Source organism: Phoenix dactylifera, chromosome 1, assembly GCF_051530095.1.
Source record: "Phoenix dactylifera cultivar Ajwa chromosome 1, Ajwa_hap1_PhDact_Kaust_v1.1, whole genome shotgun sequence".
NCBI lineage: Eukaryota > Viridiplantae > Streptophyta > Magnoliopsida > Arecales > Arecaceae > Phoenix > Phoenix dactylifera.
The window spans coordinates 32,559,354-32,574,501 of NC_143190.1; the positions used below are offsets into that span (position 1 = coordinate 32,559,354).

General features: G+C 39.8%; 1 protein-coding gene across 1 annotated transcript in view; it reads left to right on the forward strand.

Moving 5' to 3' along the window:
* LOC103705461 (serine/threonine-protein kinase 1-like) overlaps positions 1–1,136 on the forward strand; it is a 93,892-nt gene extending 92,756 nt beyond the window's left edge. The window contains exon 2 of the transcript XR_016409899.1: positions 594–1,136. The gene's annotated coding sequence lies outside the window, so the exon portion shown is untranslated. The remainder of the gene's footprint in view (positions 1–593) is intronic.
* Positions 1,137–15,148: the final 14,012 nt, after the last annotated feature.

Consider the following 15,148-nt stretch of genomic DNA (forward strand, 5'->3'; position numbering starts at 1 on the left):
AAATTATTAGTCATATTAATGAATTGACAGATACCTCCTTGAATTTTCGGTTGAAGGATATCGGGGTTTGATTGTGCTAGAATTTGTGAAAATGGCCTTGGAAAATTAAAGCATTTCTATAGTTTGTGCCCTTGAAGAATTCTAGAGCCTTAAACTGTGGACATTGCAGGGTATGTTTTTTAATTGGTCAACTGGGAAGAAATATTTATTTGGAACTTGACTGGAAAGAAATTAGTCATTTTAGTTGATTTTATTGCAATAATTATATTGTCAATGCAATGTTTGACTTTCCCAACATAATTGTAACATCTCTTAGCCCCTCTCTCTCCTTTTTAGATGGCTTCATATATGATCTTTAGCAACCTTACATCTTCAAATTAATGACCAATATTACCGGTGAATGTACATGATATATTTAATTCAAGTAATCTGATTAATGAGCTTATTTTGAATTATTTCATCTGACAAAACAATTACCTCATCATTCTATCTAAAAACTGTTTCATGAAGACAATAAATTGAATAATGTAAAGATGTCTCTGTGCTTTTTTGGTGACAACGATCTATATAAGTGGGTAAATTTTTGTGCTCAGGAAGAGGGATACGAAGAAATCCGAGGTGATTTTGGGATGCTGCAGCAGTGTAGTCATCCCAATGCAGTTCGCTACTTTGGAAGCTATCAAGGAGAGGAGTACCTTTGGGTTTGATTATACATTTTGACATATGTTGCGGACTCTTTAAATCTGACATGGATATTTTACCTTCTATTATAGTTTGTGTGACATCTATGAGAATGTGCAACCTGAATTATTTGACTTATCCTATCAAATCACTTATGCCGTGTTAGTCGTAGTGGCCTTTCTTTTTACATGGTTCATTGTATTCTCTTATAGAATAAATCTAGTTCTTCAAATGCTAGAGTCTTGGATTGACAAAAAAATAGTATATAAGAACTTAATTCATGATTTTTTTCACTATACATATATAAATCCTAGTTTATATTCTTCCATGCTGCTGCCTTGGTCACAACGTTATTTACAAAAAAATACATTAGAACACATTTTTTGCATGTATGTCTATATAATGTCGTGAATGTATAGATCTAGATGTATAAAATTGTGATCAGGATGGAAACATTGAAAGAATGCCACCTTTAGTACATTCATAAATTTTCGGTAAAAAAGTGCCCTTTTATTAAGAAAATAATCGATATCTATATAACAAACTCTGAACAGCATAAGACATTATGATCTGAATGCTGTGTCAAATGATTTTGTTTCAATAAAAGCCTTGAAACTATTCTAGTTTATTTACATTTTAAGTATCAAAATTTCTCAAGGAAATATATGCTTTTAGGATTTTTTTCCTTATTGTGATATGCAAGATTTCTCTAGAAATGTAAATTCAATGTTAAGATTCTCAATAGATACAAAATCAATTTATATGAGAACCATTTGCTTTAATTAGTTCAAAGGTATGTCATATTGTACGGAACCAGATGGTACGAGGTGAACCGTACTGTACTGGTACCAAATAGATAAGTGATACGGGAGATGTACGGACACTCGGTATGCCGAACCAGCACTCGTATCAGGCGGACTGATACAGTAACAAGATGGCACTAGTATGGAGTCCGGTACTAAGATAGCATAACTAGGTCCAAAAACATACTTATGCATGTGCATGCTATTCCCACATTTTATACAGTATTATAGATTTTTTGCTCCCAGAAAATTTATTGACTTGGAAACCAAGTTTTACCCCGGTCTTAAACAAAAGAGGCATATTTTTTGGACTTGGTAATCATGAATACTTTTCAGTTATCCCATAGTATGGCAAGATTAAAAAGAGAATTTTTTTAAAAAGTAAAAGAAAAATACTTCTCCTGGTTCACTCAGTGTAGATAATGGGCTTTGTTTGATGTAATGAAGGTGGCATTTTGTTATTTCGCTGCAAAATTGAAGCAAGAGCTCGGGCTGAATGGAGTGGGTTGACAATGTATGTCACATGTTTGTGAACAAATTTTCTCCTACCTCTGGTTTCAGCTGAAATGGCCAAATTTGGGAAAAATTCAGATACCACTGAACTATGATTTCAACAAATCATTGGAACAGGACAGTATGACCGATATCGTACTATTTTCACACCGTCCTATTTCAGTGCAAAACTAGTATCGATATGGGTGTTGAGGCATTAAAATAGCTATACCAGTTGTACAGATGTTTTTTCAATTTTTTCAATACATACCGTGAGAGATCCCAAACTTTTGGCCCTTTTGATTGGGTGGGACCAAGCTATGGTCTCGTGGACCATCAAATGTTTCCCTCAGCTGTATTTTGGCTGGGCGTCGAAATCTAGCAACACGAGAGGAAAAAAAGAAAGAGAGAGAAAGGAAGAAATCTCAGGCAGATTTTTCGGCGCGGAATGCCCATCCGTGCAGGATGGCAAGTGCTGACTGGCCATCTTGGCTGCGCACCGTAATCGTTGAAATCCCGAGCGTGGGTGAGAACCTTGGTGGCTGCGCGTGATTGCCGGAAACAAACAGATTTCTCCCTATTTCTTTTCCTTGAGCTCAACCATCACCCAACCTGCTTCTCTTCTTCTTCTTCTCTCTCTCCCTGCCTTCGCCGTCGCTGGTAGCCATGACCAAGGCTCACCGGCACCTATGATCAAGTCGCTAACCAAAGACCTTCCACCTCTCCTGTTTCAAAGGTGAGTTGCCGGATCCCATCCCTTCTCCAACCTATTTTATTCATATCTCACCAAATATAAGCTAAGATTCATTTTTAGAGAAAGCTACTCAAAGAACTCTACTCTTCCAACATGATTTGATATGTTCTTTATTCTGAAACTGGAAGACTTGTAGCCTCTCATTTCGATGACTTTTTGGGTTCAGATTTTGGGCAACATGAGGTTTAGTAGGCTCTTTTCATGGGGATCATTTTATTGCTCACCAAATGTTTGATAGGATTCCTCAACTGGATGTTGTGTCAAAATGCAGTAATTGTTGTTTTTGTTATTCAAAAGAAAAAAAGATCCTATCCCTTGCTTGATTCTTTCTCTCTCTATCTCTTCAGGGATGTTGATCTGCCAACGTTGGTAGGATCCTATTTCTAGATTGGCAGCCCAAACTCATCAAATGCCCCTATTTGACCTTCTTCGATTTTTGATCCATCACAATCTTGGCCTTTTTCCTTGAACCACTAGAGTTCTGGTGGCATTGCCACAGTCGACCATCCAAGATAAACAACCTTGACATTTTGATCTATGTTTATTTCTCTAATATGGACACTAGACTCATTTTTCAAAGTGCAGATCATTGTTAGGCAACTTGATTGTAATAGCTATATGAATTTTTGCCTATTTGTCCAATTATAATCTATTTTGTTTCATAAAGCTAATTTTTGCATGCCTAAGTCTATGGCTCAGGTAATTGGCTCGTTTCTGCCTTCGATCATGTGATATCTTATAGTTACATTGAAAAGCCATTGTTTCTCCTTTTCTCTTTTGATCTCGCCTGATCAATTCTGATTATGTTGGATTATATGTTAGATTCAATTGATGCTAAACATCAAACTACTTTGATCGTTGTAGTGTCTGTGACTTGTCTTTATTTGATCGTCTCTTGATTGCTTTTGGCACATGTGTTTTCCTTGAGTTTGATAGCGATGACATTTTAAATTGGATATATGCAGTAAGGTCATCTGTAGCTAGTCAAAATAAATGCTTCTTTCGCTAGTCCATGTTATACATCCCACGCAACTCGTTTAAGCATATTCAAAATTTCATGGTTCTGTCAAGGCATGTGGACATATGATCTTAGAAAGAATATGGCTACATTGGTATTATCATAGCCTTGATGCAAAAATAAGCTAGCACAACATCCATGCCTGTATGCTTTTATAATATCATAATGAAATACAATGACAAATTAGCAAATAGTGGTATTATGCTCAGTTATATTTGATCAGAAAGTCCTTCATTCCAATATATCTTTTTCCCATTTTAACTACTTTCAAGTTTGAAGTCAAATCCTCTATTGGTGGTCAATGTTTGGATGATTTTTTTATCCTTCATTATGACCCTTCTACTGGTAAATCATCATCTAGCCGCAACCTCGGGCCTAAACTCTATTCATTTTTAACCGGGCTTCGGGCCGGGCTTATGTAAAATTTGATAATTGTTGTGCTCAAGCCCGGCCTCTGATCAGCTATGCCTAGCACAAATCTTATTAATTTCAAAATACTGATCAATTTCAAGTATGAAATTATGAATTATATTTGACATGATTGGTCTTATATTTTTTTAAAAATTTAGGATCAAGCATATGATTGTGAATGATCCTTGTTTTAGGCTAAATAGCATTGTCACTAAATACTTTTCTGTGAATGATTGGCATATGAATTATGATTATGAAAAATAGCATGATACCATGAAAATGATATATATGACATCAATGTACATTTTAAAATTTTATGATGCCATTTAGCATTTTGCAACCATTTATATAGATATGATTTATGAAAAATATGAAATATTTTACAAGCTCTCAGATAGCTACGGCTGCTCCTAGAAATGGAGGTCAATGAAAATGACCCTCTACCAACAGGTTAAAGTTGGTAACGAAAATGCACCATGTATCTTGTCGATTATGAAAATGGCTCTGTCACCGGTTATAGTGACCGTAGCATAAAATATCTATGAGCATTGTTTTAAAAGATGATGTGGCTCAATGGCAATTGTATTGTGACCTTACCATTCCAATGGAAAAAAGGTATGAGGTTTGGTACCAATTTTTAAAACCTTGTCCTGAACCAATTATGAGGCACATGTCCAAATTACTGAAGTTTCTTAGTGAAATTATAAACAGTGTGTGAGATCCTTCTCCTTACAGTACTGTAGCTGATTCTCAACCAATGAAGGTGGCAATTTTGTGCTTGACATACTGGATGAAGATATTGGCCCTCGTTCATGATCATAGTTTTTCTTGTGTAGATTTGCTAGGTGTTTTGTTCCTATACTCACTTTTTTCATTCTTGTTGTGGCATTTGAGTTGCTATTTATCAAATTAGCTACATTCTGCTTGTTTTCCATGCTTGTTGTAGCATTTAAGTCTCTTTTATCTTAGGAAGGTGATGGGGTGAAAATATAGTTAGAAGGAAGTATGATAAGAAGGTGAATAATTTTGGTAACTACCTTGAAAGATGAATTTTTGACGAGCACAATTAGTTTTTAGTTTCAGTTAGTTAATTTATTATCTTGTACATAAAGAATAGATAATTCTAAAGAAAACTTCAGTGAATTAAATTTCGTCTACTTCGGAACCATAACTGCAGACATTTAAAAATACTCAAACTTCTAGTGTGTTTGGATTTTGAGCAAATTTTTGGATACCAGATGTAACATGGCTGAAACTTAAAACAGGAAATTTTTTGGATGTAAGTCTTGTAGTAGTGCTCACATGCATATATTTGACAAATATGTATCTTCTTATGCTTCTGTGGAAGAAGTAAACTTGGGTGTTGGAGCACCCAAAAGTTATGCAATTTGCCCTACACCATTATTATATTTTTACCCAATAAATATTGTTTGAAATGCCTGAAAGCAATTGCATCTCAGTTATAAATTATTAATTTTTAGTATAATTATTTTTTCATCAGATATCGTAAGAATTTATTGGACCAATGCAGTGCTTGCAACTTTTCTTATGCATCTAGAAGAAAAAACATGGCGGAATGTTTCCTTTATCACTTCATTTTGCCAGAATTGAATAAGTGTAAGCAATTTTCTTGCATGGCTGAAGCCGTCAATAGGATCTTTTCAATTTTTTGTTACTGTGTCCCAGTTGGACATCAACTTTAGATATGCAACTGACTGGATTTATTTCCTGTTTTTTTGTTTTAGCTACCATGTGTTAAATATTTCTATTGATGCTGCTTTTAGGCTCTTTATTTCCTAGGAAAAATTCTGAACTATGAGAAAATATGGTTATAATGGGGATGGAAAAAACTGTAATTTGTACTTTTTGTTTAATCTATTTAACACCTATTTGGCTATTTAATAATCACTTCACTTTGTGCATCTGGTTGTGTTAAACTTTGCATCGATTTCTTAATATTTTTATAAATCACATTAGATTTGTCAGCTTTTAGAAGTCAGTGCTGAGCTGTTGGTGGAAGGTTGGAAGTTGGCTTTCATCTATGTCTCATCTGAATTCAGAAGTTTATCTGAGCATTAAATGAGTCTCCATGTCCCATTAACTTTATAGAGAATTATTATATGTCATCAATTTCACATTTAGGAAGTATTTTTTTGGCATCCTTCTGGTTATCAGTGTACTTATAGTTTTAAATTCAAATTTGGATTTACATTTGCTGGCAGATAGTGATGGAGTATTGTGATCATGGAAGTGTTGCTGACTTGATGAATGTTACTGAGCATTAAATGAGTCTCCATGTCCCATTAACTTTATAGATCATTATTATATGTCATTAATTTCACATTTAGGAAGTACCTTTTTGGCATCCTTCTGGTTATCAGTGTACATATAGTTTTAAATTCAAATTTGGATTTACATTTGCTGGGAGACAGTGATGAAGTATTGTGGTCGTGTAAGTGTTGCTGACTTGATGAATGTTACTGAGGAGCCTTTAGATGAATCCTAGATAGCATACATTTGTAGAGAAGCTTTGAAGGTATTGCATTTTTCTCAAGTAATCGTTTTTCCAAAATGAAAGCCACTAGAAGTTGAAGAGTGTTAATACTTAATACCAAATAAAGATTTTTCTTAGTACTAATAAGGTAGGTACTGGGTAGAGATCCTTAGTTTTCTTGTTAACATAGCTCTACAAAGAGATTGGTTAATTGCTATGTAAATTTAATCGTACAAGACAATTTTTAGGGCAAGGACTTTGTCAGCACTTGTACAATGAACTTGTTAAGGCTTTACCTGGATTTAATTAGGTATCCATATTGAATTATAGACATGGCTTGCTTAGCTTCTACTGCTTCAAGTACTGATATACATTTTATAAGGATGTTTGGAAGGTGAAACAACTATAACCTTGAAATGACCCTTTTGGTATTTTTGCTACTTACAATATTCTTATTTTTGACAATCTAATTTGACCATCTTAATGTCATATAACACAAAAGGCCTACATTTTTATACTATGAGTATGTAGTTTTTCTGCACTCCAGGTATTCTTTGTACCAAAACATGAGTGTCGCTATGGCTGCCACGCTATATTTGTACCAGCACATATATCAGCCATTGTCCTTACTAGTGGATGATGTGGTGCACACTTACTGGCAACAAATGTTGTTTTGCTAACCTTGTACTGCATCACCATTGTACCTTGAGTGTTTTTTTTTATAATTTTTTTCATATATATGTGCCTTTGTGCACATGCCTGCATATGCATGTGCATGCATGCAAGTGCATGTTTTGTGTTGATTGGGAAGGTCAATGACCTGTAGAATCAGACTATTGGATTTACTTGAGATCAGAAGATCTCTCTTGCACTGTTGTTAGCTATATAATTCAGCAACAAGAGGCACTCAGATACCCCAAGTTGATGTGGAGCTTGTGTTCCTTATTGCCTTGGTGTTCATTGTATATGATTTAATAATTAATTCAAGCCTTAGATTCTTAGTTATGTCAATAAATTTTGTGCGAACAGAAACAAAAATTATTGGATATTTGATTTGGGAAGAAATTGCAATAGGACTTTCCACTTTGATGTATGAACAGTACCGTCTGTTGTGCCAGTTCTGGGTTCCAGACCGGTTGTCCGGTGGCACAAGTCGGTATGGTCCCATGCCGTGCCATGCTGACACTGTACTGACACAGTAGAAGAGGCGGAGGAGAGGTAGAATGGGAGAGAGAAAAAGAGAGAGAGAGAGAGAAGGGGGAGGCCGACAGAGAGCTAGTAGAGGGCCGGGGAGCCGCCGCATGGAGGAGGCGGAGGCCGGGGAGTTGCGGAGGAGGGGCTCTGCCTCCGATCCTCTATTTCGTTATGAACTACCATAAACTCATTTTTCTACTACTGCCTTAATAAAAATAATAGCTCTTTATTAGTCGTGCATTGAAACTAACAAAAAACTTAAAAGCTATGCAAGGGTGGCACTATTTATGAACTAAATTTTTTTACAGCCTGTTTAGCTTTAGTTGTAGATTTAGATCCTCCACAGTACTGCACACCACACCAGCTATCATCATGGCCATCAAATAATGCATGCTGTGTATAATACCATATATACTCATCGATTATCTTATTTGATGGTCATCCATCTTTGTGCGGTGAGGACCCGTGCTCTTTATTCTATAGAATCAAGCGGTATAAGTCCGGGAGAGGGCGTTTCCGAGAAGAAAGTAATGTGTAGGAAGAGGTTCCCACTTTATTACTTTTCTTCTAGGATGCTCTCTCCCCGTCTTATACTGCCTGAGCTGGGAGATCAAACCCAAAGAAGCCGTTAATGTTTTGGATTCCTGAAATTAAACAAATATATAATCCAACAAATCTAACAGGAGAAAATATCGCCGTTACTTAGGATATTAAAGTAGTAACGAGGAAAAAGCTACTATTTTATCGTGAATGTATCTCCGAGAGTCTCGTGATATCATCGCGTGAATAACAGTAAACAACTTTGCTTTGGAGAAACCTATCTTTTTTCGCTATAGAGAGCAAAAGCTAATGAAACAAAAAGGACAAAAACTGAGCGACGATTCGATGGACTCATCTCCAAAAGAGGACAAGAGGAAGGACTTTGTCCAAAATAGAACCATTTCATTTTTGCAGAATGGTTCGCAACTGCATCCGTTCGATGGGCATCGAAGGGTGGATCTAATATTTCCAAAAAAAACACTCTTTTTCAGAGAATTACGTTTTCTTTATGATGATCACTTTCCCTATTTATCTCTTTGATTTTTTTTCCTAAGTTGGGGGATAAGCAAGGAAGGGGATGGGAGGAATGGCCAGACGGAGGAGGACAATGGAGGTACTCTCAAACTCAAAATGACAATAGACAACGATCAGAAGTAACGGTGATTTTTTTTTTAAATAAAAAAAAATAAGTGAAACCGGCAATGTGTTTGCCGACTTTAACTTAAAATTCGCAACAATAAAATAGGTTTTGAATGAAATAGGGGACTGGAGGTGGAGCCTCTTTTCTGCGGCCGCCTGGCCTCCGCCTCCAGATCGGTCACAACTCATTAGAAGGACTAACCAATCAGAATTTGCCATGACACCAATACATGGTTGATTAGGAGCGACCACTTGGCGGGGGCCGAATTCGCATATTATAAGCTTCTCATGGTTGGTCGCATCCTAGCCCGGTGCTCCAATGATCACCGAACTTCTACCGATGTGACAGGCAGAACGTCATTCGCGTGCAAGACATTCACACATGATGTTCTGACTATATCCAAGCCAATCATTTTTGGTCGGCCAATTTGTCCTAATTCTTCGGTGGTAGGTAAGCTCTTCCACCTACACAATCAACAAAAGAGGAGAACCCAAAAGGAGAGTGCACACAAGACACCCTAACAAACTGCGAGAGAACCTCCTATTTTCTAAGTACTTTCTTGATTTAGGTATCGGAGGGTCCTCCGTCAGATACACTTCGGCTAGAGAATTTCTTTGTTTGTGCTATTTCAAGTTGGAGTGCGGCCACCCAAGAAGGACCTCGGTAGCGACCACACGCCGCTCGCCCTCTCCGATCTCGATCGGAATAGCCGACAACCGAGTTCTCCAGCGTCATTGTGCTTCTCATCGCAGTGCCTAGGATGGGCTAGTTATCAGTAGCAATAGATTGGCGCTAGAGGAACTGTAGGTACACCCCTCCTCTTGCTCGAGGAGGAACTGCTTTCGTCGGACTTCCTCTTCCCCGAGAAGCGGAAGTGTTCTTCCACCTCGAACTTCATGGCTGTATGAATGGAAGTGGAGTAAGTCACAAATCTAGACCAACAAAAAGAAGCAGAACAAGATGAAAAAATATACAGACAAAAAGGACAGGGCTCAAGGCGGCGTCGACCAAGGTCGACCCCTGAAGCAACTCGGCCAAAGGTGGAGGAGCCCTCATCAAACGAAGCAGATCAATAGACTCCTGCTCTTCATCCAACAAAAAGGGAAAGAGGCTCAAAGCCTGCTTTCCGAGTGTCCTCCACAGGGTCAGAAAACCCCAAGGAGTCGCTGAAGACAAAAAATTACTGACCATTCCGCCCATAGATGGAGAAAGGCCAGGAGGAAGGACATTATAATCCTTTCTACAAGAAAAGTACCACCATTCCTTATTTTGAGAATATGCTTTCACTTGAAAGAAAGCTCAGAACATCCCCGGCATAGGGGTGATCATTTGAAGCCGGACAAAGCAAAAGAAGCCCGTAATTATTCTCTAAGCATTGGGGACGAGCTATGAGAGGACAAGTTGGTACTAGGCCAGCAAGTCGGCAACAATCGATGGGATCGGGAACCTTATCTCTGCCTTCAGGGAGTCCTCATATAGGGCTATTCGGTTCTTTGCAGGCGAAGTCACTCGTTCCGAAGGACCAGGGCACTCAAGGATAAAGTCCTCGAAAATGGAAAATGCCATCCAAATCCGATCGAGGTCAGACTCCCCTAGGAAGTTTATCTTAATATCCGGACCAGAAGACATCTCGAGAACTCCCCCTGAGGTCACAGAGACCTGTTTGGAGAACCCCGACCCACTATCTCATCGTCGGATGATCAACCTCCAGCAGATGGGTCCATGGATGGTCCCCAAGGAAAAAAGAAGAAGACTAGGAGAAGAAGACAAAAAGGGGATGAAAAGTAGAACAACCCATTGGGAGGCAAAGACAAGATTCTGGTGGGGGATAAGGAAGGAGAACCTTGCAACGGAATCACACGAGTCATGTCCTGCACCTTCACACTTCTTCTTTCTCTAGGCTCTGGAGAATAAAAGAACGAGGTGAATGGGCCAGGCCTACCGCCTTTCTTATTTATCGAGGATTTAAGCAATCCCTTTTGAGGTGACGCTTCGCCAAATCTTGGATGTGTGTCCCTCAGACATTTGTCCCAAAACAAACCATTCGGATTGCTGCCAAGACCCAAACACCTATTTAACCCACAAATGTCTCGCTCATGATTACTATGCTTTGAGAAGGATAATGCGGCTACGCCCCTCATAAATGCGCGATTTGGAAAAACTCCATTTTTCCAACGAAAAGGCACCATGTATCCTCCTCGACAATCTCCATCGAAGCAGCTCTTCGGGGAAGACTACTTCTGCAGCCTGAGCAAACTAGCTCAGCTTGGTTACGGAAGTTGGGGGCAAGTGATGCACCTTTAAATTGGCTGCAACTCACCAGAAGGTCCAACCAATTAGAATTCGCCACGACGCCAACACGTGATTGTCCAGGAGTGGCTACTTGGCGGGCCCAGTGTTGTGCTGCCGAATTCATATATTATAAGCTTCCCACAGTTAGCCGCATCCTAACCGAGGGCTTCAGTGATCACCGAAATTCTACCGATGTGACAAGCAGAACGTTATCTACGTGCGAGATACTTATGCATGATGTCTAGGCCGTACTTAGGCCAAGCATTTCTGATTGGCCCACATGCCCTAATTCTTCAGTCGTAGGTAAGCTCCTCCATCCACACAATCAACAAAAGAAGGGGACCCAGGAGGGACCCAGGAGATGAGTGCACATAAGATGCCCTAACAGACTGCGAGAGAACCTCCTTCTGTTTTCTGAGCAATTTTCTGACTTAGGCATCGTAGGATCTTCCACCGGATATGCTCCGGTTAGAAGATTTCTTTGTTTGTACTAGCTCAGGTCGGAGTGCGACCACCCAAGGACCCCGACAACGACCTCATGTCGCTCGCCTTATCCAATCTCGACCGGAGCAGCTGACAGCCGAGCGCTCCAGCGCTGTCGCGCTTCTTATTGCGGTGCCCAAGACGGGCTGGTTCTGAGCAGCAACATTGGCATATGAATTTTATAGAAGCGATATTTTCATATTATTTCAGCAATTATATGTAGAGTTTTGTTAAAAGTTATTATTTTATTTTTTTTGTATATGTGGTATTTTTACTAAGCTGTTAGCTCATATTATTATTATACCTCTTTTTTCAAAGTGGTATGATATCTAGTGTGACGGGCTTGATTCGGAATTTTTCGTAAGAATGTGTTAATTAGATTTTTGTACCTGAATTCTGTAATTCAACAATTTTGTTATGACAAGCTAATGAAAACATTTTGTTTATCATATGACTTGTGACTGAGTAACTTGGTTCAAATCAACATCTACCCGGCCAAGTGATGGTGTTTGGGGCATGATGTTTAGAATAGCAAGGAAATAATGAGACTGGAGCCGCTGAAAGCTCGTTTTTTGTGTGATGATGTGCCCTTTTTTAGCTGTTACTGCTGCACGAGTTCTGGTGGTTGGTCTCCATTTTGCGATGGTTTCATAGGGCGGTGCAACGAGTGAGGATCTGAGATAGGCTTCTCACATAGTTTCTTTCCGGAGCTCGAGAACCAGACAAAGTACCGCTTGAGGCTGAGCTGGTAAAATTCTTGGTGTCTGTTACTACTTCAAGTCCCAACTTTAACCCAATTTCTGCCGCATTTCTCTCATCTTTGCAGGCTTAAATGGTGGAAGCCTGGAGTCTCTCTCAGACAATCGTCTGGGATAACGAGGAAATACTTTGTTCGGTTGGAACTGATATTTCACTCTCCTTTTCTTCTTAAGTATCGATTGCTTTCCATTTCATGTTATATTGCTTCCCACGGTAGGAATTGTCTTATCTTTCCATTCGCAGCTTTCAAACTTGCCCTAGAATTGGGAGAGTAAGTCGACTCCGTGCAAACTTATGATTATTACAACCGGAAGAATTACTATATGTCTTGGAAACGGTTTTAGCTCTAGAACGGCATGCTATTTGAAATAGATCAATCATGTCCGGTCCAAAATTTAGGCCAAACATAAAAGAAAAAAAAAATAAAAAAGTGTTTAAAAAATTAAAAAATATTAAAAAATTTGAGTCAACTCTCTCTCTCTCTCTCTCTTTCTCTCTCTCTCTTTTTTTTTTCTCACGCCACATTAAAAAAAAAAAATACTAAATGCCTTTTAAATAGAGCATTATATGAGTAGAATATTTGCTTTCTATCTAAATTCAAAAGTTAATACCTACTAAAAGATGATATGTCCTAGCTATTAGAGAATAAGAATAATTATTTTAGAAAAAAATAAGTAAGTAGAATAAAATTAGAAATAGAATTTTAGTATGAACGAGGAATGATTCTCTACTAACTTTCTACCTTAACCGATGCTGGTAATAATATTCATGAGGCATGTGATTAACAATCAGATCTTGCAAGGGCTCAGAGTCTTGCGAGCCGGCGTCCAGTCCATCCAGAGCAGCGCCAATCTTAACCTGCATGCCATGCACCCAACTTAATAGGGGATTCCTACAGTCTGAGTTGAGAGGATCATTTTTTCCCCCCATTTTGTTTGTGTAATGGTGACTTGTACGAGAACAGAACGCTTACAGCTATTCTGAATAAAATTATTATTCGTAAATGAATGCATTTTATCGGATTTTTTTTTTTTAACTCACCCATGATTTACCTCAGAAGTACGGCCACGGCAACCCTGGCTCAGTTCCCTGCTCATTTCCCTCGTCCTTGACGGCAATTTTTTGATGAGAAAGCGACGCAAAGTGAGCCCCGTTTCATCGCAGGAACAAAACGACAAGGGGGGCTCTGAAGAGGTCCGGGGGGCATTTCTAAAAAGAACAAGAGAACATAAAAAAAAAACGGAGAAAAGTATAAAGATTGTTCAAAGGATCAGCAATAATGGGGACTCACGTGTAAGATTTAGCTTTTGTCGAGAGGGTAAAAGAATAATTGATTTTTTTTTTACTATATCAATCATTAGATCAAAGCACTCCGAGGTTTCTCTTCCATCCGATCTCATGGCAGCTATAGCGCAATCCAACGATGCATATTGGCGAAAGGAGATGAATCATTCCCATCTAGCTGGTGAGAAGATGGCAGTGCTCAGTTATTTTCCGGAGACCAACTGGATCGGGTTTTTTTTTTCTTATTAAAAAAAAAATCTAGCTTGGAGTGGGCCTTCTCACCAATACTGTCAGTGAGAGAAAGAGACGCCTTGTGGACTGGGACCGTCTTCCAACGAGAGCAGTACTTGGCGGACAAGGATTGAGGATCCCCCTGGAGTGTGGGGTTTGCGGTGTGGCCGAGACGGTCGACCATGCCTTGTTTCGGTGCTCATAGGCGAGGGACACTTGGCGTTTGGCAGGGGTTCCGCAACCGGTGTGGAGCTGTAGGGACCAGTTCTTACAGGCCATGCGCCAGGGCTCGGAGTCTCCGGCGCTTCGTCGGGAGGTTACTCGAGTGAGCTGTACTGCCTACCAGATCTGGTTAGCCAGGAACGCTCGTATATTCGGTGAACGATGTATGTCGCCGAGATTTGTGGTCGAGAGTGCCTGTAGTCAGGCGGCAGAGATGTGTCAAACCTCCACCACCGGAGGGACCTTGACAGCTCGGGACATCTGGGGCTCCCACCCTGCTTCGGCAGTATCCCACACGGTGTTTTTCACCTGGGAGCCCCCACCCCCGAGTTTCCTCAAGGTCAACTTTGATGGGTCAGTCCTGGATGGTGGCACAAGGGGAGGTGCGGGTTTCGTCATTCGGGACCCTTTCGTTAGGGTTGTGGCCATTGGTGGCAGTCATTTATTTGACACCTCGGTTCCGAGCGCGGAGCTGAGAGCTGCCTGGGCGGGCCTTCGACATGCCCGGTGCGTGTTACAAGCTAGGACTATCATCCTAGAGGGTGATTCAGCCACCGTTATCAGTTGGATCCGAGAGAGTCCTAGGGGTGACGTCAGTGACCACCCATTGCTTCGTGACATATGGACTATGGCGAGGGATGGATGGGCCTTTCAGGCTAAGCATATCTACCGTGAAGCCAATGGTGCTGCGGATTGGGTGGCTGCGTATGTAGCTCGCCATTCCGGAGACACCTTGTGGACTGGAGATGGGGAGCTGCCTTTGGCACTCCAAGGTATCATATTTCTTGACTTTATTGGGTGTATCCGTACCCGTCAGGTATGATCCACCCGTATTAGCAAAAAAAAAAAA